This window comes from Protopterus annectens, chromosome 6.part1, assembly GCF_019279795.1.
Source record: "Protopterus annectens isolate FY-2018-M chromosome 6.part1, PAN1.0, whole genome shotgun sequence".
Classification (NCBI taxonomy): Eukaryota; Metazoa; Chordata; order Ceratodontiformes; family Protopteridae; genus Protopterus; species Protopterus annectens.
The window spans coordinates 574,441,217-574,468,546 of record NC_056738.1 but is presented as its reverse complement, the minus strand read 5'-3'; the positions used below and the strand labels follow the sequence as shown (position 1 = coordinate 574,468,546).

Below are 27,330 nucleotides of genomic sequence, written 5' to 3'. Positions count from 1 at the left end.
GTACTGCGATCACTTTGTTTAAAAAAAACTAACAAAAAACGGAGACTTCAAACTAAGGAGAGAGATGGGACAAACAAAAATAAAAGGATAATCAGTCATGTTATACAAGGCTAGAGAAACTTAACTGATCATCCTTTTTATTTTCTCTGTCCTGTCTCTCCGGTATGTTGAAAGTCTCCTGTTTTTTTTTTTTTAATGAATAAAAAAAAAAAAAAAAAAAAAAGGCAATGACAAGAGATCATCTTTCTCCTTTGCTTTCTTTGCACAGCACTGATGTACTGTGTAAGCATGGGAACAAAAGTCCTATATGCATGCACAGTACATTGGGAAAGCCCTGGGATACAGGAAAAAACAGAAGCATGCCATTGTACAAGGACTTTATTTAAGAAAAATAAGTAACTTTTTTCTTAAATAATTTCATTGTATAATAGCAGTAACCAATGATGTGGGTGTGGTATATAGAAGATTTACCCATGGCTGGTATGGTTTAATCACGAGGGCAAATACCACACCAATGTCACCAGTTATTGCTATATGAATCCCAGCCTTAGAGCTGGAATCTATACCATTAGGGTGAAAATAGGATATGGTGGAAGGGGTGCTCCCACACACGTACTCACAAACACAAATGGACAAACCCTCTCAACTGTGGAAGTAAACGGTGACGATGTCAGTACTGGTATTATTTTATGCTTCATTAATTTGCATTTTTAAACTTGTAGAAACTGTAAATACAAATAGTAGTGCAGGTATGTAACTGGGCATAGATTTTCTGTCAATTTATTTGTTTATAAGCACAATAAGTAAAATCTGTCCCTGAATTTGGGCCTCTGTTCTCCCATTATTTTTGGCTTTGGCCAGAATTTTTGTGCTAAGAGGTTGAGAGGTATGCCTTCCTACTGCTTCAGTATCACCAAACTTGCTGTTACTCCTCTCTCTCACTATCCTGACTAGAGTCTAGTGTGGTGGAAGTGGCATATAGGTATCTCTTTGGTACCACACAGAGGAGAGACACGTTTTAAAAGTCGTACATGAAATGTGGGTTGGTGTATGCCAAATGCATCTATGTAGTGTATCTAATGAAATAAATTTTTGTGTGAAGTGGAAGGAAAACATGTGTGTATATATATATATATATATATATATATATCTACCATTCATCGAATATCCAGTCTGTCAAAGGTGAAAAACTGTTGTGTGACTGAAAATCAGCTGATCATGATTGCACATACTAACTTTTTAAATGTGCAAGATTGTTGTACAGTGGGTTGGGACTGGAGAATTTGCGGTTTTCCTCACTCTAGTGTAGTTTCAGAGGTTGTATATATAATAAGGAGTGTGGGGGTGACTTGTCCCTCCTAAAAAAGAAATCATTGTTTTGCCTTTTTTTTTTTTTTTTTTGATCAGCTGGTGACAGAAAATTTTTGCTCAATTGCTTGCCAATTAATGCATTGATTAGTCAATGTCTGATCATATCTGTCTATATATGTGTGTGTGTTGTGTATAATATTTTTATATACACACGTGCATTTCAAATGGTCTTACTATTTTATTGAAAACTACAAAAACTTTATACAGTAGATCAGGGGTATAGCAAGGAAATTTCATTTTGTACTCACAGGCTTTTAGTGCTACCCACCAGACACTTGTCACTTAAAAATGGGCACATCCCTCAAAATGTTGCCTCCCAAGAAGGTAATAAATATAAGTAAGATTTTCAGCTGTTCCCCCAAAACTATTAAATATTTAGATTAGCAATATTGTACCTGCTGATAAAGGCATTCACTTAGACAATTGTAGACATAATATGACCTGTGAAAATCTATGTTGATGTGATGCTCAGAAAAAAATTGTACTCACTCCAGTAGAGAGCGTATGCCTGGCTAGACCCTTGCTGTATGTACTTGACCAAAATATTGGCCCTAGACTGTGACATAATAGTTATGTGGAACTTCAGTAACCCTGTAACATCTACTCATTAGAAAAAAGATGCAGTGTACACTATGGGTATTGGTTTCTTGTAAGCTGCACAAATCCTGTTTGGAAAGTGAGAATATAAAGCTGCCATGTTACCTTTAACTAGCATGAGCATATACCCACCAATGTATTTGCTAACATTTTTATTGTTGCAACAGTTACTTTGGGCTGACAGGAAGGGTGGAGTTTTTAGTTCGTGTGCAATGTGCTGTTTCCTATCCTGGCTAAAGGACAGGCACATAACTGGTTAATTGGATTACACTATGGATATTTATTGCAGACATGCAAACTTTGTTTAACCTGGCCATCCAGTGTCTCTGCTATGTGATACATTTGTAGGACCACGTGTATGTCACATTGTGTGATCATGCTGCTTAGATTTTTATGCTAGAAAATCTAATTTTATAATTTATAATTAATATATAATTGTCTGCACCATTGTGTTTTGGGAAATAGTAGAAAAGGATGCAGAAAGCAACCTGAGATTTTCATTTAGTGAATCTGAAGAGGCAAGTCTGCCTTTGGGCTGCGTATTTGATTCAAGCATAAAATGAATCCGTTTCTTCAAAATGCAACCATGTTTGTATAGCATCTGGAACATCTGTTTATACCTCTGGCTTTTTGGACTAGCTTCTCTATGTGATTGCTAGCTTCTACTACTTTCAGCAAAATGAATCCCTGCCCCCATCAGTGAGCAGTAGTAGCCTGGCAGTTTCAGTACTGCAGAGGATGGCAAAACAAACCATCCTTTATATGCAGGTGACTTTAAACACCAGATGTCATCAGCTGCCATTGTAGCTTTATGGAATAATATTTAGCATTTATGTTTTTGTGTGAACAGGGAGAATGGAATGGCTTGCAAAACAGACTCTGAAGTCAAATGTTACACTTGGTTTCCTTGACAAGGTGGGCATATTTTTGTCTTGTTTGCAAATGTTATGCCAGACAAATAGTGAGTTGAATTGTGTTGTACTAAAAAGCTTGTATATTATTTGTTATATGTATGAGGCTGCATAATTTACTGCAGGGAGATAAAATATGAGCATGTCAAGGATGTGAGATGCTTGACTATGAATGTTCTGGTGTTGTATGATATAGCATGGAAGGGTTACAACTCCGCTACAGAATAGGATACAACATGAATATTACAGATGCTACTGAAGAGAGTATCGCAAACAGTATTACCAGAAGCCTGCTTTAATGAGTTGTCTTGTAAAAGCTTCTGCATTTAATTAGCAAATGTCACACTCTGTATACTAGAATGCTGCATGATTTCCTTTGTATCTTTACTGCTCCATTAAATCTAATTGACTTGCCTTTTCTCTTAGCATGCAAATGCATATTTACTTTTATGTTTTCTTCTGATGCATTGCTGATAGTTTGACAATACAGCCTTACTAGGTCAGAATACTAAAAAAATGTTGGCAGGTTATTTCCAAAATGACAGTGTATGTATTGCTAACCTTTTATGCATCTGAAACGGACATCTACACACTTAGTTTGCAATTTCATACATCCTGGACTACTTTTCAATGCAAAAAGACAGATTTTCTCATGTGTACTATTATATGTGCATACATGGAACAGCTCTAGTATTGTGAGGTTGCTTGCGTCACGATATTCCTGGTTAAAAAATGTTCTGATAATTTATCTTAAAACTGGAAATGTCTGCTGGTTGCCTTGCTTAGTAGCAGACATGTTTAGACAAGTGCAGTTATGAACAATCATGCTTTCTCAAGTTAGGTATTTGACCACACTACATTTTATTTAACTTTAGAAAAATGAGCCTTCCCCCACCTACATGTTCAGGTATAGTCACTTTATTAAGCAGGAGAATTTCTTTTTTGATCAGTTGCTTTTCATAAAGAATATAGTATTGTATTTATAATTGGAGGCACTCAAAATAAAAAGATGTTATGAAATATTTCTGCTCTTTTGACTGATGCATCACAAAAGTAATTTCCTCTTTAAAGTGCTGTATTAGTTTTGCTTTATATAAATGCAATTTTTCTAAATTATACTACTAGAAATATTTTTCAAGTTTAGGCGTTATAATCAAAATCTTAAGTTTTGTGGTTGTTTATATATATATATATATATATATATATATATATATATATATATATATATTAGGAATAAGACACACCATGGTGTGCCATTTCTTAGGATATCACACTTCTGTGCGTGAGATTGGAGGGGAGTATTTTAAAGCCTCCCATATACAAAAGTTGCACTGCTAATGATGGAATGTGATATTTTATGTAGACATAGCTGAGCTGCTCCTGGCAGTTTAGGAGGCACTCCTCCTTAACAGTTAACGGCTAAGTAAAATGGCTGCAGCTGATGCCCATTTGCAACAGTGCTGCCATAGTAGGGCTGTACTACAATCTAACAAGTTTATAAATTTGCTCAGACATGGCTCTTTGTGGATCTCTTGTATAGTGAAGCCTTCTGTTTTTTAATCCTAACCTCTGGTGAGGAGATGTCACCTTGTCCATCAGTACTTGTTGGGTGGGGGGTGATTTCTTGAATTGTCAGAGTAGGGGAGACTACATTTAAAAATATCAACAGTCAGTTTAAAGTGCTTCATCAGTGACATTAGTATAGAGAGTTGTCAGCTTCCCTCGCAGCACTTTTCACTCCCAGAATTCCTGGGCATAATGAACAGCTGTATACAGTGATCTGATTTGTTCTGCAGAAGCCTAATTGGCCTATAAGTTGTATTTTAGAGTGGTAGAGTGTAGACTTCATGTGAATAAAATGTAGCAACAGTGATCTGAGGTTAGTTGGAAGAGGAGTAGCTAAGAGCAAATCTATACAGGTACACGTGTTGAACAAATATGTGAATCCTGCACTGAAGGTAACCATAATACTGGTCAGAATATTTGGATATTTACAACAAAACTGATCAGAAATTTCAAGGAAAGACGAGAAGTTAAATTGTGATGATTTGGATTACACAAACAAATGTGTTTACCCTATGCTGCAGAGTTGGAGAACAAGGTGGAGGGTAGCAGTGAGTCATAGTTGGATAACCCGTGGATCAAGAAGGAAATGATGAGGCGGCCATTTAGGAGAAAAGGTGGCCAGAAGATTGGCCAGGTTGAACCTTGGCACCAAGGAATATCCAGGAAACCACTGAACCATTTCCACAACAGGGCTTGAGGTGGGTCTGCTATCTTGATTAATTCATCGACAAATGCGGGAGCCTGGAATGGAAGCAGACCTGCACAATAACTGATAGAGTTGCTGTTAAGATTTTGGAAGTCAACAAATTTAAAGTTTATAATTGTAGTAGTTATGTTATTAGAAAGGAGCACTTCAACACTTTTGAAAAAGGATTAACATATGTACTAACTATAAGAATGGATTTGGTGGACTGTATAGTAGAGCTGAAGTTGTTTGTGAGAAACCTGAATTTGAATTTAATTTTTAGTGATAAAGGGGGCAACACTAATGATGTTCTATCTATGAGAAGTCATTACAGTCCACCATTTCATGTTGCACTTCCAGTTTTTGAAGAAACTGTGAGAAGGATTTTAGACAGCTGTATGATAAAGGACCGAGACACAAATATTATAATTTAAAAACAGATGAGATACAATTGCTTATGAAATGTTTTGTAAGAGATCAGTAAGATTGATGAAATGAGGTAAAGGTGTGTGGGATTGGCAGTAATGGACTGGGTGGATTATACAAGCAGAATAATGGAGTTGTTGATGAATAATGAACAATTCATGCAAGTGTCGTTAAATGAAATACATGTTGCATATAGACGGATTGACCTTAAGCTTAATGAAATGCATTGCTGTAATTTGTTTACTGATGATGTTTGGCATTATTTGAAAGTACCCTATCCCATCATTCCAGCAAGTTTTGATATTCCCAAAATCCATTCTGATATGCTTTAATCCCTCTTTTCTGACCTGTCGTGGCAGCAGGTGATTGTAAGTCTGAGCCACTGGCCAAATATATTGATGGTAAGCTGAAGGGTATTCGTAATAAAATGATGCATTTATGGAGGGATTCATGTGATTTTTTAGCTGACTTCAGTAATTTGATTATTAATCTGAAGCGTTGTTTGCAACAATTGACATAAAAAATATGTTCTCTGTGATCTCACAAAATCTAGGGTTAACATGATTTTCTGACACAATAGTTGAATTTTATGATTTAACAAGGGGTCATCTAAAACATTTTTAAGCAGTTCATGGATGCTTATTTTATTTAGGTGAATACTACAGACAAAAGAGTGAGTAGCAATGGGGACAGTATGTGCCCCCATATTTGCTAACCTAGTTCTCTGTTGGTGGAAAAAACAATATGTTTTTAATAGTCCATCCAGAAAAAATGGATGATCTATTTATTTTGTTTACAGGTGCTTCACAACAGTTAGATAAGTTTATTATGATTATGTCAATGTATCAAGCCTGGCTAACTCTCTCTAGAATGTGTAAAAATCTGTTAACCAGTTTACTGTATAATTTAATTTAATCCTGACTTGTGCTCAGGATTAACTGTAACCTGTGGAACTTGTTTAACGTGTTTACTTATGCAATCTCTGTAAATAGTCCGTTTGTAATATGTAGTGCTGGTATTATGTAATGCTGTATCTGCTTACCTTTGGAGCTTTTCTCCCCAGGCCTCCGCTGAAAATGGACATGCATCCAGTCGGACTATCCCGGTCAACAAATGTAAAATAAAAATAAATAAAAATAAAATTAATTATATTAACAAAACAACTAACGTTCTTTCATTTACTAATAACAGTTCAATTGATAGGGTTAATGTTTTGGATATTTTTATTTATAAGGATAAAAAGTAAGCAGGGATATGTGTCCAGGCTATATCATAAACCAATGTATAGTAACTTTTTTTTTTCATTTCAATAGCCATCACCCATCTTATCAGAAGAAGAATTTGGTTAAGGGCCAAATTATTAGAATATCATGATTTAAATCAAGTGATGACCATTTTATGGTAGAATTATTGGCAGTGAGGTTAATGTGAGTATCTGGAGAAGTTATTAAATGCAGTGCAGGAAGAAGTAAGAAATAGGCAGGAGATGTTTATGCTTATTTTACACAATTGGATGACTAACATCCAGGGGAAAGACAATGACAACCATTTTCACAAAGCTTTGGTAGTTAAGCCTAGTGCAGAAATGAATAAGAACATAATATGCAGGCAGTAGAACATCTAATTGGCATTTAAATTCAAAGAAAGTCTCATTGGTAATAATCCTATGTTTATTCATAAGACAGGGCTTCATTTAAGAACATTTTTGAAAGACCACACTGAAGAATGGTGTAGCAGGTATAGGGTGTTGGAAGTTTAAAGTATGGATCATGCAAAAAGTGCCCCTACATCAGTGTAAAAATGATAGGGAATGCCGAGGGTCTATCTTTTGTACCAAGAACTGGAAAGACATGATTGTGGGACAGTAGGTGGTGGACACATGCCAGGCATTTTATGTAGGTTAAACCATTAACAGTCTAAGAACTAGGATTTACCAACACCTTTATAGTATTAGGTGTGGTGACAGCTACAATACATTTTATAAACATCTTAAGAGAATTGCCTGAAGATCTAGGTTTTGTATTTTTGGTGCTTGAAAAAGGTTTTGTTAACCCAAGAGTTGATTGGAAAAAAAATTTCAAAGGGATAAAAATTAAATGCCAACTTTTAATGAATGCTTGTGCTTCTCTGGGTATAAATGAAAGTATTCATATTAATAGTGTTTTAAAATACAAAATATATTTAATTAAAAATGTATTTATTGAATGAATTGTTACTTTAAGAATTGTATCATCTGTCTAATGGGAAGGCTTTAAATTGTGGCATTTTTATGAGTAGTGGGTGCCAATAAAGTATATGTAATAAAGACAAAAGCACTCAACCTAATATTATTGTTTTACTTTACTCTGTTGCTTGAATGGATTTGCTTTGGCTCATTTGCTATATGTCCTGTTTGGTGTTTCATTTCTATATGTAGTTATTTTACATTGGCAGTGACTGGTTGGTTGTTGTTTTTTGTATTATAATGCACAAAAAAAAAAACAGAAAAAAACAAATTATATCTTTTGTTAAACACTCACAAACAAATTGTCATATCTTGGAAACTGTAAAAGCTAGACATACATTGCAAGGAACACTTTTAACTAGACATCATCTTTCACATGACAGCAAGAAGTTACTCTGAGTGCAGGTGTACTGAGATATGTATAGCAATATGAAAACACATACTTAATTTGTATAATTAGCGATGTAAATAGCATTGATTTTCTCGCAATATGTGTAGCTTGCAATGGAAATGTCAGTGGCAGTTTTCTTAAGCATCTAAGGTTTTTGCTGGTGCCATGAATAGTTTGTAAGTCACCTGAGTTTTGAAGTATTAAGTACGTATGGAAATATTGCTTATTTTCATAATTAAGCAGTAGCAGTATCTCCATTTTAGTGATATAAATGGACTTTGACAATGAACTTTCCTGTCTCCCATGGCATTTCATACCATACCCCCTCAATAGCATGTTGATCTCTCAGTTGTGATAATATAAATGTGAATAATGACTGGCAAGCAATGATTAATTTCGTCCCTGTAGGACATCCTAGATAAATGATCTTAGTGTCATTTTGTTAATAACTCCTTACCCTTTAAGATGCTATTATTAGCTAGTAAGTCACTTAGATACAGAAGTTGTTGTTGTTGCTAGTAAGTCATTTAGATACAGAAGTAAGATCTGAAAATTGTCTTGATGCCATAAGGGTCTATGGGCACTGGAAGTATACAAAAAGTCACTATAGGCTTGAATTATGTTAACTCCAAATATGGAATATTGTTCCTGGCCTAGTAGACTGAGAACAAGTTTCAAAGTTAAATGTGATGAAGCGTGCATACACCGCACATTTTTTCATGGAATAAGCAAGCTGCTTTACATAATATCTGCACTGATAAATCAGACTATATTCTGACACTGAGGAATCACTTGTTTTTTGTTTACCAAGATATGTTTCTTCCTAGATCATCCATTTACTGTTTAGATCTATGTACTGGTATGAACATATGGAAGGTTCCCGAACACTTTGAGTCTGCTTTGTTTGGTGCACCTGCAATTTACTGCTGGATGTCCTGTTTAGAAGCAGATGTTTCCTAACAGCTGGGCATTCACAGAGCTACCCTCAGCTGGTGTATATACACATTCAGGACAAGCACCAGAATATTTTTGGTTTTTGCTAAGAATGTGCAATTTTTTGAGCATGTAACTTGTATATCACTGTGTGTGCTGCATATTACAAAACATAAAAAATATATTGCCGGCCCTAGAGCTTTTCAAGAAGCATAGTGTTTTGGCTAAGACCAAAATATGGGTTTCCTTGGAAAGCATTCACAGTTACCCAGATGTCTTTATGGTAGAAGGATTGATTATTTGCACCATAACACACTGTGCTACTGCTGTGTGACATTACTTCAAAAACCTTGCACACTGTGCGACATGTCACTATAAAACACAATGTGCATGACATCACCACAAATCAAAAAAAAAAAAAAAAAGAAAAAAAATATTTTGAACTAATGTATCACACATTTGGAAACGGTATATCCTTCATGAAAGACATTGATGTAAAACACACTATACTTTTTAGGGGTGACATTTGGGTAACTGCTGCCAATTCATCGAGAGCTCCTGTTTCGGTTCTGGCTGTAGAACCTCAATGTGCCTCTTGCCTCAGATTAGTCAATTATTTTGGGGGAAGAGTTCAAAATAGTGCACTGCATTATAAGCATGTAGTGATCACTACAATGTGGACAGTTTTTTTCTGAGAAAATCATTGTGCCAGATAAGAGAATATTGTGTAAACTGGTATTGGCAAACCAAGCCTGATGATAGCAAACCTTCCAGTGACACCTTGACTTGTCACAGACTGTGCATTACATCCTTAGTAAACTGATCACTTTAAACCTATAAACATATATATTTCCATTTTTTTCTAAAATGTCTCCATTAAACTCTGTGGATGCTTTGTGTGGTACTTCTATTTCTTTTTCCATTAAACCACTTACTGCAGAGCATCTGACAAAGAAATGTGCAGTACAGTGTACTTCAAACCACAAGATGTTGCCAGTATTCTAATAAAAAACAAATTTGCTTCGGCTTCAGAATGCCCTGCAAGTATGTTTGCTACTGTGCTAGACTTCCTGAAGAATATTAGTGTCGGTAGGGGATTCTCTGACTGCTCCTAATTTGCAGTCGGTTGCAAATTTGGTCAGCCAGAGGCCATTGACATTGGCCTTGACTTCAGAGAAGTAAATGCCAAAAAGGAGTTGACTCAGGACTGATTCCTGAGGGACTCCACTTGTGACTAGCCTCCTTGTATAGGTCCTCAATTCTAACTTCCTGGACCTTGGGTAACATAAAGGTTTGTACCTAACCTCTTGAGTTTGCCATGATGCCTGAATGGGGGATTTTGTCAAATGCCTTTGCCAGAGCAAGGTTGGCAGTGTGAATAATTTTGCCCTCACCCATTGCTTTGGTGACCTTCTCAAATAAGTCTGCCAAATTGAGTAGGCATGGCCTACTCTTGACAAAACCAAAGTGGGTTGAGTCCAGGGTCTGGAGGTTTCCTATGTCATTATTGATCATTTCCATGATAATTCTTTCCATGACTTTGCATATGAAACTAGTGATACTTATGGGTCTGCAGATGGCCTCCCTTTGTGCAGATGGATGACCGTTGCTGTCCTCCATTTGTTAGGCATGAAGTCTGAAGGCTGCAGTTGAATAGCGACTCCAGAGCTCCTCATAGGTAATGTTTTTTGCTATTTATAAGGCATCCTAGAATTTTGTGTAGGCCTGTTGATGCAGTGCTGTTAGCCTTAGAGTATTGAGGAATGGCTTATAGCAGAGGGATTTGTATTTAATAGTATTTCCTGAGGACAGTTTGAGGAGGAGAGACAGGAAAAGCTGGAGCTGAATTTGTCTACCAGTAAGTTTGCTTTATCTTTTGGCTCAGTATAGGTGGCTCCATTAACCACGAGCTCTGCACACAATTGTGTATTGCCTTTAAGTTTGTAGACATATTTTAAAGAATGTCTTGTGGTTATCCTTGGGCTGGGAGGCCAAATTTACCTCAAATTTGTCTTTACTAGACTTTGTCCTCCAAGTTGTTTGTGGAAGTGGTATGGGATTTTGCCTATGATGATTTGAACACTGAGAAACTCTAGTGCATTTTCATGTTTGACCTGCATTGAGGTATATTTATTTTTAATGTAAAGTGACACTTCCGCCATTAGCCCATGTCTGTTTAGTAACTGGTCTAAATGTGTGGAAGGCATTATAGCCTTGCACTTCCTGTGTACTCTCCATGGCTTTAAACCATGTCTCAGTGACTGCACAGACATCAGTATCCTCTAGGGTGAGGAGAGCTTGTACTGAGTGGAGTTTCTTGTTTAGACTAGCATTGAGCAGTAGCAACTTTAGGTTTTCTTGGTTTGGATTTTCTATTTTTTACTAATAATTTCATTTTGGAATTGGCTAAAAATGTACTATAGGAGAGGAAGATGTTTTTGCTAATATTTGAAAGGGTCTATATTAGATCACCGAATGCTTAAAAAAGCAAATTGTGATTAATCAACCCTATGTAAGTGAAAGCTTACAATGTCGAACTGTCAGAACAGCGATTTTTTTTCCAAGGGAAAAAAAATCGCTGTTCCAAAAAAAAAAAATAAAGAATAAAACATTTTAAACATTACATTAAGTGGAGAGCTTCACCCCCACTCCCCCCGATGTGGGGAGCTGCACCCCCCCACTTAAATATGCCAACTCCGAGACCACACTACAGTGCAGAAAATGGCAAAGGAACAAAACAGCCAAGCAAATTCTTTCCCAGGGAAATAATTCATTTAAAAGCCACTTTGATATTTTGCCATTTCAGTTTAAGTTCGACCAAGATGCATTTGAAAGAATGTGTCTTCAGTCTTCTAAAAGAACCCTATTTGAAAGCCTTGAAGGGAGAGGTGCAGAGCATCCCTGGCAAAGCATTAAAGCCTGTTGGCCATCTCCTTCCATGCTGACAAATATTGCACCACCTTAGAATGACACCACAATCTAAGCCAATTAAAGTTAGTCACCTTCTGTTTGTACTGTGGTATCATCCTTGGATAAGGTAGAATGCTGCTCAATGCTAGGCTCATACCTGCCCTGGGACATGCATTCCAGGAGCATTATGATTTCTCTCTTCATATAATCTAGGGAGGTACATCTCAGGTCATTTACACCCACATGGACTATGACTGAGTCATACTGGTACTTGGGGTCCAGTGACCTGAGTGCATGTGTAATGTATTTCATCTTGGCCCCTGATAAGCAACTGACCATGACTTTCTCCTTACCCTAGTGAGAGGGACATCAGTGTGTCTCACAATGGAATCTCCAATGACCAGAACGTTGGATTGTGTGGTAGCTTGCCTTATGGGCTAAGAAGTACTGGCTCTATGAGATGTGGCTGGATGTGTTGATGTAGGAGTTGTTTTGAAAGAGGGCATCCGGGGCTGCTGAGCTGCTTATATGTACTTCATCTAGGAGGTGTTTGAGGTTTAGGAAGGTTATATTTAAGTGCGTAAGCATATATGGTTCTGTATGTCTGATTTGTATTGTGTGTAATGGGTGCAGCATGTGTACTACTGACAACCTGTTTGACATTAAGGTTGCTTTTGTGTGACATTGTGTAAATACATCTCTTACTTACCTTATCAGTTTGTTTGAGAATTAGCTAGTTGTTAGTGAACATGAGGCAATTTCTACATGGCTTCAGGATGCCCAGATCCACCAAGCTGGTAATTGAGAAAGTGGGAAAGTTTATATCATTGGCAACAAGCCATTTTTATTGACTAGATGGTTGTGATGAGAATATAAAGTAATGTCAGGAGTATCTGGTTTGCAACTCTGAGGTAGTGCAAACTAGTTGTCCTGTGTGCATTTATATACTGATGAGGTTTCAAGGTGCTTTTACAAGAAAAATGTCAAGTCAGAAATACATGCATCTTGCAGGTCACTGCCAAGCATTCAAGAGAATGCTACTAAAGTAGACATTAATGATTTATGGATGAAGTATTTAGGAGATATTTTGAAGTCATGTTCGACAACAGCTAATCAAGCAGCACTTACTGAAAATAAGGAATTAGCTTGATCAGCAAATGACAAAACGAGGACCTTCGCCTAATTGGCAACTGCCAGCTACTACTGCTAGTAGTGCTGGCCTCACCACAGCTTTACACTTCTGGGATGAATGCCCCTCTGATTCTTCCCTCAATAGAAACAAACCAGCGGCACCATTCTCAAGATGAGAAGCATGCCACAGGCTCTTTGGTGATTAACAGTCTTGACTAAGTTGATGTAGGGGTCTGTTGACATTTTGTAGCTTTTACCTAGTAGGTGCCTTGAATAGCAACCAGACCAATCAAGGAGGTCTCACACAGATGCACACAGCCCAGGCAGTCAGAGACTGACCGGAATCCGTGCACTCTGTTGCTCTTTTCACCATGAGCAAAGTATAAGCACAAATTCCAATCTGGCATCTATGAAGCAGTTGTGAAGCTTTCTGATTATCAGCAATCTCCAGGAAATAATGTCCCTATGCTCCTTCTCTCACTAGGAGAAAAATGGATGTGTTAATTCAAGGATGACTCCTGAGAGGCAGACTGTGGGCTCTCAAATAATTGCTGGTCTTGGACTAGATGGTGCAGATTTTAAATGTAAGATGGAAAAAATAGGTTAATATCCTTAAAGCTGCAGTGTGCACTGAAAAGTTAGATATGAAAGAGGGGATAACTTAAGTTTTGGCAATCTAATGAGAAAGTCACTAATGTTAAAGGAGCAACATAGATTGGAAGGGGGTGGGCACTTGGTAATATGGATCTACGGAAGACAGTGGGGTTGACAATAAATTTAAATAGTTGAAGGAGCGTGACTTCACAAAATGATAATTTTGTGTTTACTGACAATAGCTAACGAAAGTGGAGAAGGAAGGACATATGTGAGGTGGGCAAACTAAAGGGTTAGTGGAGTTTAATTTCTGTATGACTGATAAGAGACAGAGCTGTGGTCTCTCTCCTAGTTTAACTATGCAATTGAAAGTAGAGTACACTTAAAACACAGTGTAAAGAAAATGCACCAGAATATACAAACTGGAAGAAGGCAATGAAGCAGTGCAAATTACAAGGAAGTAAAAACAAACTAACATTTCCCTTACAGCAGTCTATGGTAGAATCTGAGTGAGCTTTGTAGTAAAAGCACACAAGTGCATTTCAGATAGCTAGTTGCTGGCTCGATAAGTGTGTTGATGGTTGCATTTGAAGTAATATTGTCCTCTTCCCCTCAAACATGCTGACTCTTCACAAATGGCTGGAGAGAAGCTTCTACAACATTAAGAAATGCATAGTAACTTTTGAAAAGCAGGTGGTCTATGAAGCATACTTTGTGAAGGAAAATAGTTAAGATATAATCTTTTATTAAGGCTCTAGGTGCAGTGGTAGATAGTGGTCTCATATTTGACCAGCTGGTTGTTAATATGTCAAAAAGGCTTTGTCTGATCTTGTGTGATACTTGGTGATATTACTAGCTAATTAATGGGGATCTTGCACATCCAGTCTTTTGTAGTGTGTAATGTCATAGTATCTTGTCTAACACCTGCTTCAGTGGTGCCTCGTTATGAGAATAATTGGGACTGAAAACCTGAGTTACTGGGATGGACTTCAAAAGCTGTCCATTCTTTCATTTGTACTACTATTTCAGACTGTGTATGTAGCCTACTGTTGAGAGGGCCAGTATTCATACAAAGGCCTTTAACCTTAAAGTATTCATTAATGTTATTAGAAAATGTGCCAGACTTATTAATCAACAACTCCCTCATCTTGGAAACAAGCTTGCTTTGTCCTTAAGTTAGTGCAAGTCTTTTCACAATTTTAATGAGATGTTGAAGAATACTTTGGGTACATTTAAGTTCAACATGGAACAATAGTCCTCATGCTTCCAAATGCCTACTAAGCCATAGGCTTTTTTTTTTTTTTTTAACTGAAAATAAAAGCCTGTGCAGATGCATTTCCATAGCTAGCTGAAGAAACCTCATTATATTTCTTCTTCCCATATTTGTTGGGAATAACCACTGTCCCATATATTTTGCCCTGCCTGTAATTGTCATGCTAATATTTTTATTATTCATATCTCACATAAGTAGATTTTCTCTAGTAAGTTAGCAAAAATTATTGCACCTCTGCGTTTTCAAACATTATTACATTTCTCCCAAGGTACAACATGCCGATTATTTTCTTTCTTCTTTTCATTAAATAATTTCTCCAGTGTTTTAAACATGAGCTTCAGAGCATCCCTGTTGAATCAGTATAGCTTTTCTCAACCCGATCTCATCCACCACATTCCTAATTAATGGGATCTTCTTTGGTTGTGTTAACTGACACGAGTTAAAGCAAGCATGATATACTGGTATCGTGGCATATCCCATCACCCTCTTGTTCTACCCTGATGAGCTATTTTGAGCTATTTTTCCTTAAGAATTTCCTACTAATTTACTCCTCTTGTTTTATATTTTTACTATTCTGCCATGTGGAACGTGCAAATAATTGCAGGCAAAAAATAAATTGGAGAACATTAACTGGATCAATTCTCCCTGGTAGATCACTGATTTTAAACTTTTGCCTTACCATAATATCAATGATTTTCTCTTCACTTTTCTGAATGCTTTCATCAGTTGCATCTTTAAAGTCCTTTCCTATTACCAGACTTAACGAATTACTCGTATAGTCTTACCAGAATCATCCAAACTTCTTCCTTTCTCTGCTTTAGTAAATATTATATTTTCTCTGTTATAATTTAATCCTGAGCACTCTTCAGAATGCTGCAGTACATGTAACACTCTAGTTAAGATTGTGTCTACATTTTCTGTCATCAATATGTAATCATTAAATAATATAAATTGAAATATACCTTTTCTTTCTCAAAAAAAAAAATCTCTAGTTCTTTAATGACTTGAAGCAAACACTTTAATAATTAGCATAAATAATGCAAGTAGCAATAAACAGCTGTGTCATTTATCTTTGCTAATGTGTATACGACTTGTCACATTATTAACTCATTTTCTGGGTGGCCCTTGTATGTCACTTTTAACCAAACAAGGGAATTGTCACCAGCATTTACATTTTAAGACTGCTGGGAGGTTGGCTTAATGGTTAAGGTGTTTACCTTACAGATGCAAGGTTCAGGGTTTGATTCTCACATGGGGTAATTGGCTAGGTTTAAAATGGCCCAAGGGCAGCTAGCTTAGTACTAATCTATGAATTCTCATTTAATTGTATCAAATGACTTTCTGATGTAAAATTATGTTAATTCCAATTTGACTTTTATACATTTCCCTTTCCAATTAATGATAGGTAGAGGCCACCACTTATCCAGACTCTGGTACATATACATCTAAGTTGTCATTTTTAAATCAGTGTAAGATGTTTGTCTACTCTGTTAATGAATACATTTGCAAGAATTTTGAAGTCTGCATGTAATAATGATACTGAACTCTACATTGCTAGATATTTAATGTTGTTCCTTGTATGGAAGAACTATTCTGCTAGTCATCTGCACTGACTTTATAACTGTTGGCTAAAAAGTCAAGTTGTTGGTCTCCCTATTTAGTCAATCTTCATAGATTAAAATGTATATCTTTCTGAGATGTACTGGAATAGTTTAGATAGACTTTTTGTTTTATTAACATTCAAAGCCTTTGAGCTATTATAAAGTTCCAAAATGTAATTTCTTCTTTTCAGAAAATTTCTCTGTTTATAAATTTATCATGGCAATATATTATTTTCATTATATTGCCATGCTAAATATCTGGTGCCATTTTCTGCTTGTGTCTAGCAGTAATCATCTATAACTGAAGTAAATGCTGCTCTTTCTGTTAGTCTCAGATTATCAGAGTTTAGATTTGCTTTTCTTGTAATACATCAGTTATGTGTGTAATGCTATCCAGCTTTCCTTGCATGTTTTGTAATTCTAGCTGTACGCCTATCATTTAATATAATTTATAATTGTGTAACTGTGTATGAATTTCATATATTTTAAATCAGCCATTATTTGAAAGTGGTGCTTTAAATCTTAATTAATAGCAATTGTGACAATTATATAAAGTAAGTGTAGCACTAGTGCAGTTTTATCTGAAGAAGTCTTGTACGAAGACGAAAGCGCTCATCTGTGGATTTGTATAAAAGTTTATTGCTTCTACTGGTGGCCTGGAACTCTTTATTTTTATTTCCAGTGGTTTTCTGTGCTTTATTGTGAGTTTCAATTTCTAGATATTTTAAGGTAGATTCTTGTTTCCCTATAATGTGATTCCCCTTCGTCTGCAATTTTTTTTATTTAAAAATAAAAATGTTGATTTATTGAAATGGAGTCTTGAAGTCCTGTCAAATGTGTCAATTAAAATATCTAATTCTTCTAATGTCTCTTTTTTATTGGATAATATTAGTATGTCATCAGCAAAGAGCATTACTTTAGAATTGTATTGTTCATAAACATCTGCTCCTTTGATTTTTATATTGTTACGGATTGAATCTGCCAATATTTCAATAGACAAAGCAAATAGAATTAGTGACATGGGGCATCCTTGTTTAGTACCCTTTGTTATATCTATAGATTCAGAGGTGAAAGAACTTAGCTTAGAATACGTTGAATTATTTATATTTATATATATATATATATATATATATATATATATATATATATATATATATATATATATATATTCTTTAGTAGATGAACAAAGGAAGGAGGAAATTCGAGTAACACCAGAATTTTGAATAAATAGTCCCAATTTAGGGCATCCAAGGCTTACTCTATATCTAAGCTAATTATGAGTGTTGCTTTATTTTCTTTATTACCATAATCTATAAGAGAAATTATCCTTTTAATATTGTCATTTGTGTGTCTGTAATATATAAATCCAGTTTGATCATTTATTGTTTTACATAGTGGTATTTTCATTCTGTTAATATTGTCATAAATATCTTATAGTCCTTATTTAATTGTGATATAGGTCTATATGAGTTACAGAGGTGTGGGGATTTGTTTTCCTTTAGGATTAGTGTGATTAAGGAATATCTCCAAGAGGGTGGTATTAAAGCTTGTGACTGAATTTCTAATAGAGTTTTATGGAAGAGGGATAGTATCTTTGAAGGAAAAGTTTATATATTTCCATAATTATGCCATCTATACCTGGAACTTTATTATTTTTACCCTCTTTTATTGTATCTGTAATTTCTTTGTAGGATATGGGTGCTTGCAGATATAGTTTTAATTTTCTGGTATTTTTTTTTATATTAGAATATTTTTCATCTAGATTTAATTGATCGATATGTATATTTTCTTTTTGGAAATGTTCCATATAGTGATTTCTATAGGCATCAAGAATGTTGCCTATATCCGAGACATTTTCCCCTTTCTTTTCATGGAAGATACTTTTAATGATGTTAGCTTTTGATTGTATTTTGATTCTTGTGGATACATTTTGTAGATATTTGGGAGAAGTGGCCAAGGTATTACTTTTTAGTTTTTCTAAAGCTAATCTAGTTTTGTATGTTAGAATTTTGTTATATTTATTGTTTAATACTTCTACTTTCTTTTTCATCTGCAAATGATTTTGATTTTTTTCAGCTTTTACTGACAAAAGTTTGGATTTAATCCTATTCTTTGATTTTTTTTTGTATACCAAGTAAGGGTTTTACCATATATGTAAGCTTTTAATGAGTCCCATATCATTATTTTATATATCTCTGTGGTGTAATTAAGAAGAACTGTAATTCAGATAATAACCAGGGTTTGAACTCTTTAATTTTAGTTTTATATGCTGTAATTCTGGAGTTAAAGATTAATGGTTTGTACCCATTTTGAAGTTTTAGTGTCAATGAATTGTGGTCTGAAAAGGGGCAGGCAGTGATTGAGAAATTAATGATTTTAGAGTGCAAGTCATGGCTAGCAAATATTTTATGTATTCTAGTTTGGGTAACAAATCTGTGATCTTGATGGAAAAACAACAAAGATTTATCTTCTATAAATTTGAAAGTATCTACAAGATGAAATGTTTCTACCCACTTGTTTAAAGCTTTTGATACAGCAGATATACGCAGCGTTCTTTTATTTGTAGTTTCAGAAATATCAAATATACAGTTAAAATCTCCTTCTTAATATTAAGTTGCCTTTATAATTATTGGAAATGAAATTCAAGTGTTTTTTAACAGTTCCTGATCAAATGCCTGGGGACCAGTATAGATTGGCTACGGTCCATATTCTGTTATATTTAACTATTACTAATGCCATAAGGCATTCTTTATCTTCATACTTATAAATTATTTCTGGGTTAATCATATTTGTTTTGCATAAAATTGTTACCCCTTTTCTCTTTGTCTTATAAGTGGATTGCGCCAATATCATCTATTCCTTAGGATTCAATTTGTAATTGTCATTTGTTTTGAAATGAGTTTCTTGAAGAAAGACAATTTGTGCTTTGTTCAGTTTTAAATATTTCAGTAGATTTGATCTCTTGATAGGATTGTTTAAGCCATTGGTATTTAAAGATAAAGTTAAATCTATCTTGGGTTATTTAGACTATGTATTTTTTGTTTTATTGTGACTGTTACATATTTTCCTCTAACTATAAAGTATATGTTTGAGCTTTTAAAGGAAATTGTTAGTTTTATACTTTTGAGTGTTTACCAATAAAGTAATGTTTTGGTCAGGCATACTAAAAATGTTTTTGTGAAATAAATTTAAATTAATAAATGTTAACAAAACTAAGATCCACACTAGCCATGGGATGAAAATCATTCCTAATCTGATGGATAAACCTAAGAACATCAGATTATCACTCATACCTTGACAATCCAGAACATCTGAGCTCCATGAATTATCATATGGAGAATATTTGTAATAGGAATAATCAATATTTAAATTATTTTGAACAGATATAGTACTATTATTGTTAGAATTCTAATACAATATAAATGTCTCCTTATTGCATAAGCAATTAATATTTACATGAAGGATGACAAGCAATTCAGTCATAGTAAATTAGGATGTATCATATATAAAACCTCAGTAAAAGATTATAGCACACAGTTATTTAATATATTCACCCTTATTGATGAAGTCTTTCAAAACGTATTACTTAATATAAATAGATGTAATAATATTTATGCCTAATGCTTATAATACAATGTATTATACTGGATATATCAGAAGTTGTATTTCATTGTTTGCCAGCATTTCAGTGTTTCTTGCTAACTTACTTAAATTAAGTTTGTTTTATGTAAACATTGATGAAAGTTAGTGCATTTAATTATCAGTGGATCCCTCTCCCCCATTTCCTACACATAATGATTTTCATATGTCATTTCTTTTTATAAAATGAGTGAAATTATAGCTTAAAACCAACAAATTCACTTATTGTGATTGATTACAAGTTCCCTTTCCATATTCATAAATTGCCATTTTATGGCATATACTGAAATTTTTTAGATTTAAATGGCAACATTCTATTTTGTATAATCAGCAAATGTTAAACTGAGAGATTATTGTCTATTTAATACTATTTGTTCAGAATGTGATTGCTATATTCTGTGACATTCCTAGTTCAGGCTTCTGTTGTTTCCCTTGAACAACTTTGTCAGTTTGATATCCTCTATAAAACATTAGTTACCTTGGTAACAACTTAAGTATTATGCATTGTCAATATGTGTTACAAAGCCACAATTTAAGTTAAAGCAGTTATATGACTTGTTATGCACATTTACTTGTATGTAAAAATCATCATGCTTCCCCTTGATGTTCAATATAGTGTATGTCATTTATGACAAGTTGAAACAGTAGTGTTATACTCAAGCCCATGTTATTAAGTGTCTATTGTCAATTTAATACTATTTGTTCAGAATACGATTGTTACATTTTGTGACATTTCAAGTTCAGGCATCTATTGTTTCTGTTGAACAACTTTTTCAGTTTGATGTCATGTATAAAACATTAGTTATCTTGGTAACCGCTTAAGTATTATATGTGGTCAAGATGGGTTACAAAAACTACAATTCAAGTTAAAGCAGTTGCATGACTTGTTATGCATATTTACTTATATAAGAAAATCATGCTTCCCCTTGATGTTCAATGTAGTGTTTGTCATTTATGACAAGTTAAGACAGTAGTGTTATTATACACAAGCCCATGTTATTAAATCCTGTATTTATATCTACATTCAGCAGACTGCTTCATCTTGTATGATTATATATTTTATGTCTAGATTACTTAAATCATATATTACATAACTATTGTGTGTTTTTTTTTTTGGCTGTTGCTTAGTTATTTGAGAGACCACAAGCTGTAATGTTTATTCTTATTATTAGCTCCTCCCAAGCATGTTTATACAGTCCATAAACTTTAAATTATGAGACCCTTCTAGTTTCTTATATGTTATAAGTATATTTCCATCCTTACATACACACACATATCAACACTTCAAGCATGGGCAATAATGCCCATTCAGTTTTGCCAGAATACCATTCACTAATTCATGTAGTGAGTTTCCAGGCTGTTCTTAAAATATCCAAACCAATATTTGCCCTGTTCCATTTTACCAGCCCATTCCATGCAGTGGGCACTCTGCCAGTGAACCACTCAACACAGCCTCCATTCTCACAGATATTTCCACAAAGGAAATCTGATGACTCTCCAGCACTTCTCAGTGACCCCAAACACCCCTAGAATCAGCTCTCCCCATATGTCCAACACGTCCGAGCAAGCTCACCTCCCAGACCATTGCAAAGGGTACTGCACAAGACCAAGTGCTCTTTCACAATAACTCAGACTTCCACTCTTATGTAAGTCCTTCAATGTGTTTGGACCAAAATACATTTTAAATATAGAATTGCGCTTATTTATTTTTTTTATCAAGAATCAACTTAATGAGCTAAACAAAGTGTTGGGAGGCCATCAGTATGTGTACATGTGGTTTAAAACAGCCCTTTTACTATATATGTGTGTAAAATATATATATATATATATATATATATATATATATATATATATATTTTTTTTTTTTAAAAACCAAAAAAGTCATTGCCGAGAATCATTATCGTCACTCTGTCTCCATTACCATAGCAACCTGGGAGCATCTGTTTCTGTTAGTGTGTCTGTGTACTGCATACCAGAGGCTTACAATGCACCTGAAGCAAAGCTTCACTTCCCTGCAACTTCAAGCCTAAATTCCCTCCCTTTCAGTGAGGCAGCAGCCAGGAAAAGAACAGAGAGCAAGTAGATTTAAAAAAAAAAAAAAAAGCCTCCCAACAAGCCGAGACAACCGACTCCTCCAGCCCTCCCACCTCTCATTCAGCAGACATGCATCCAAACCATTCTCTGCAAAATATCCCAAATCACAATTCTATCTGCCCCCTTCCCCTGGATCCAGGCAAAAACACCAAATGTCTCTTCCTAATTCACAAGAATCAGTAAACCTTGATCACAAGCCACAACAAACAGCTTCCCCGAGACAAAAATGGCAACATATAACAGCTGCCAGACACAGCTGCATCCACATACACCATGTCAGGCTTAATCAAACAGCACTCAAATCTATGATACCTACCATAATTGATATTAATTATGTTTAGACAGAATAATAATGACATTTGTACTAGCTGCCAGACACAACTGCATCCCATGCACACCATATCAGGATTGATCAAACAGCACTGGAAGCTATGATACCTGCCATAATTAATATTGACTATGTTTAGACAGAATAATGATGACATTTGTACTAGCTCCCAGACACAGCTGTATCCATGCACACCATATCAGGATTGATCAAACAGCACTTGTAGCTGTGATACCTGCTATAATTGATATTCAACTGGGATCCTGTCAGATAGTTGAACTGTTGCAAGTTCAAACCTCATATGGTTGAGACCATAAGTTCGAATTTGCAATAGTTGGAGTGTTTCAACTGAAATCTCCATAAGTGGAGGTTTCTATTTTGTTCAGTGTGGTGCAGTCTTTGAATTGGTATATTTAAGTAGCGGGGGGTGTGGTGGGTGCAGCCCCCCACGTGGGGGGTGAAGGGGGGCTTGCAAAAGTTTTTGTTTTCTTTTTTTTGTTTTTTTATCCATATTCGAAGGTTTTTAACTTCTAACAGGATGGTTCAAGCATTCCTTGTTCAAAGTTACTAAACTTTGACTGTGATATAGACCCTATTTAACTATATTTAGACAGAATAATAGTGATATTTGTACTAAGAGCTTGCTACCATTATTTAGCCAGGAAATAAATGGCATTTCTAAATCATACTTCAACAGAAGAAAGCATTAGTCTCCATGACAGCATTTTTTTTCAAAACACTATACTGTTACTGCTATTATATATGATGTTAATTTGTTACATTTGAGTCTGAACTCTGATGAATGGTACCTTGTTGAATTAGTTAATTAATTACTTAAATTGTTATAAGTAAAGTCAGTGAAAAATGAACAAGATAAATATTCATTGAGTTCAAGTAGGGGAATAGAAACTTCTATGTTGGTATTATATGTTGCTTTGTTTGACTTGTATATAATGTAAATAGTAACCCATCTTGGCCTACCTTTGTTTTTGAAGAATTATTGGACTCTTTGAATATTTTTAATAAATCATTACTGTTGCTCAGTTGTTTAAGAAACCTTTCTTATTTTTTGGGACAGCTATCATGGAATCAGTTTTTTATTTCTTCTTTCTAGCATCAGTCCAAGGATTTGTTTCTTTTATTCTTTTAAGAGTAGGGGCCATCCATTCCATTTCTTCTGGGATAGACACTATGTTGTTGTTTTTGATGAATATAGTAGCTTCTTCTAAGTCATTGAAGGTTCTCACCTCATTGGCAAAAAGTATTTTATCTTGGCTGGAAAGGCCAGCTCTGCTTTAATGTTTTGTTTCAACAGTTTTATTATTGGCCAGACTTTTCTATGTTCTAGTATTTTGGAAGAATAATCATTGTTAAACCTTATCAGGCTTTGATTGTATTTTAAGGGCGATTTTCTCCAAGCAGATTGTAATATTAGTTCCTTGTCCAGAAATGAAATTAATTTTATAACTATGGATCTAGGTGGAGTATTTGTTGAGTTAGAAGCAGATTTCCTCAGTGCTCTGTGCTTTTTCAATTCTAAATGAAAGTCCCTCTTTGAAGTCTAAAAATTTAGGAATCCATGTTAAGAATTAAATAATATCTTCACCTTCAGTATTTTCAGGCAGACCAAAAATCCTTATGTTATTTCTCCTTTCCCCATTTTCTAAGTCATCTGCTTTGTTAAGCAGCCATGTTTTCTGTTTAAGCAGAAATTCTTTTGAAATTCTTCTTCTTTGAGTCTCCCTTGAATGTCATTTAGAGAAGTCTCTATATTTGTTATTTTTGTATGGTGTTGCTGTAATAGTTCCTTAAGAGTATCAGTCTGTTTTTGAGAATTTAATTTGAAGTTTTCTAAGTAATTTTTAAAGCCATCCATTTTCAAAGATAGTTCCTGTAAGGTAGATGTCTTCAATTGCAGTTATTTTTTCAAACCAGCATCTGGGTGAGAATTCCTTGAGTTGTTCATATTCAGTGACTGTATTTATCTTCAAGTTACTTGACAGGAACATTTTTATACATCTCCACCAAAATTGATATTTATGTAGTTTAGTGGTTTATCTGTAGATTTCTGATGTTTTAAACTTGAAAATAATAACATTTTCTTATATTATTATACTAGTTTATGGAGCTCTAAAAATTCACTACTCTCAGTTGGCCATCTAGGCACTGCCCCCATTCATGTGTGTATTCTGAAGTCCTTAGTGTACTCGTACAGTTTTGATTATTTTTCAAACCATTTTTTCTTATAATTTTTCCATCTAAAATGAGTCTACGACAGTGGCTATTTGATGAGTTTTATTTCATCACTAACTGAACATAACATGATCTGAAAAGGAATTGCATTCTACTTAGATATCAAAGATCATGCCCATTAAACCATTTTTAATACAAACCATATTTAGTGTACTTGTGTTTCTTGTAAAAAATAAAATCTGATTAACCCTTTAACTGCTGAATATTTCAAGTTGATCTATCCCCAGAATACTGGCTGTTGTTTGTATTTAAAAGATGATATAATTCAACATTTATTCATAAACTATTATGGACAATATTGCTGGTACAGTTATCTATAAAACACCATTGGACTGGGCTGTACCCTCAGACAGTTGAGCACCTACATCTTGACTTTTAATAAGTAAAACATTTTTTATGTTATTTTTATGTCCCAACATATGCAAAGAAGGAAAAACAGTTTATATAGAAATATAATGCTTATGTCTGAAATCATATTAACATTATATATTTATGCTTTGATAGCTTTGTTTGTTTTACTCTATTGGGAAATGGAAGCAGCACAGCTGATTTTAGCTGCATAGTTTGCAAACGTACTTTGTCAATTTGTGAAAGCTATTTTGGCTTGATGTTAACCCTAATTTCAACCAAACATATCCCCTCACTGCTTCAAGATGATAATGTGACATTTTTAAGAGTATGACCCCATGGCAATCCCACTTTCATTTTTTGGGGGGGAGGTGGGGGATATGCAACAGAATCTCAAATATTTGTCTGTCTTTTAGACCATGTAAAATGTGTATTTTATTGTAACACATAAAAATTACAAATTTTTGCAGAAGAGTATTGTTTTGATTCACATGTCCTACAAAGACCAATGGATATGGTTTAGATATTGAGTGTCAGCTTGAAAAAATGCAAAATACATTTTTTGTGCAAAACCAGAGTATCGAATTACCTATATATGAATATTAGTGATAGCTAGCTATTTCTTTCTGACCTAATAAATGTCTCATATTTCTCAGAAAAATGTAGAGCTACCACAGATACAAAATGCACTTAGCCAGTAGTTCAAGCTATTAAGATATGCACGCAGCTTTATTGTCCTGTACTGCATGTGAGTGTCAGTGACAACAAACATCATAGTTGTATTAATCTGAGTTTTATTTATATATTGAAAACTCAGTGAAAATGTATTTGAGGCCATTATTGTACTCAGGGTACCAAGCAGGCATTCGCCATAGCACCCAAGATGAAGATGTGACATAATGCAAAATATGACTCTGTGGTAGTAAAGGCACATAAACTAAAGGCATTGAGAGTTGTATTTTGAAGGATATATGTTTGTCATGCTTTTGGATTTTATTTTGAAACTTTCAGGTGATAGAAGTATGTTCAGTTACAAACCTACTGCAATTCTAACTTTAAGGTTTCCAATGCAGAATATCTCTGACTATGGCCCCACATCATTAGCTGCTAGAAAGTATGGCATTATAGCCACAATATAATACAACTGAAAAGTTTATTTTGTCAGGTTAAATATAAATTTATTTTACATTTGATGTAATAACAACTCAGCAAATTAATATTTTGGGACATTATTGTACTATGCGTATGGAACAGGAGTTCCAAACAGTACCCAAAATGAAAATGGAGTATGATGTACAATGTCACACTAGGGAAGTAATGATACATGAAATAAAGGCACAAAAGCCTCTCTTTTAGTGGATTTCACTCTTTACAATTTCATTATGAAACTTTCTGTTAATAACATAATACTGAGCTGCAAAACATATCTAAAACTGTAATTCTGACTATGGAGCTTCTAGTGTAGCAGACCTCCCCTGAAAAATATACATTTTTACTGGTGAAAAGTAGAGAATATGTCCTTCTCATTTTAACTTCTGTTTTGCTGACTACTCAAAAAATGTAGTAAATTCACATAAACAAAAGCCACTGGAGCCTCTCTTTCAAAGACTATATTTGTGTGTGTGTGTGTGTGTGTGTGTATGTGTGTATGTATGTATATATATGTATATATGTATATATATATATATATATATATATATATATGTATATGTATATATCAGGACAGTATTGTACTCCTCATATTGACTACACATTTATCACAACACTCAAATTGAAAATAGTTTTTGGGGTAAAATATAAGATTTTTTTTTTTTACTTCTGATGTACCTGCAACTCAATGAAGAAGTATTTTAGACCATTACAGTGCACACTACACTGAATACATACACCACAGCACTAAAAATTAAAATGGAGTATAAAACAAAATGTTAGGTTGCCTGTAAAGGCCCATTTACTTAAAGCAACTGGAGGCTTTCTTTGAAAAGCTATATTACTGCTCCCTTTATGATTTCTTTAGAAATTATTCAGTTGATAATAACAGAACATTCATCTATT

General features: G+C 34.6%; 1 protein-coding gene across 7 annotated transcripts in view; it reads left to right on the top strand.

Annotated features, from left to right (window-relative positions):
• The window catches only part of RASGRP2 (RAS guanyl releasing protein 2), a 1,579,354-nt gene that overhangs the window by 875,210 nt on the left and 676,814 nt on the right, over positions 1-27,330 (top strand). Inside the window, exon 1 of one of the 7 annotated variants that reach the window (XM_044076009.1) lies at positions 2,704-2,883. The exons of the other annotated variants lie outside the window; for them this stretch is intronic. The gene's annotated coding sequence lies outside the window, so the exon portion shown is untranslated. Of the gene's footprint in view, positions 1-2,703; positions 2,884-27,330 lie in introns of those variants that run through there. 7 annotated transcript variants of the gene reach the window in all.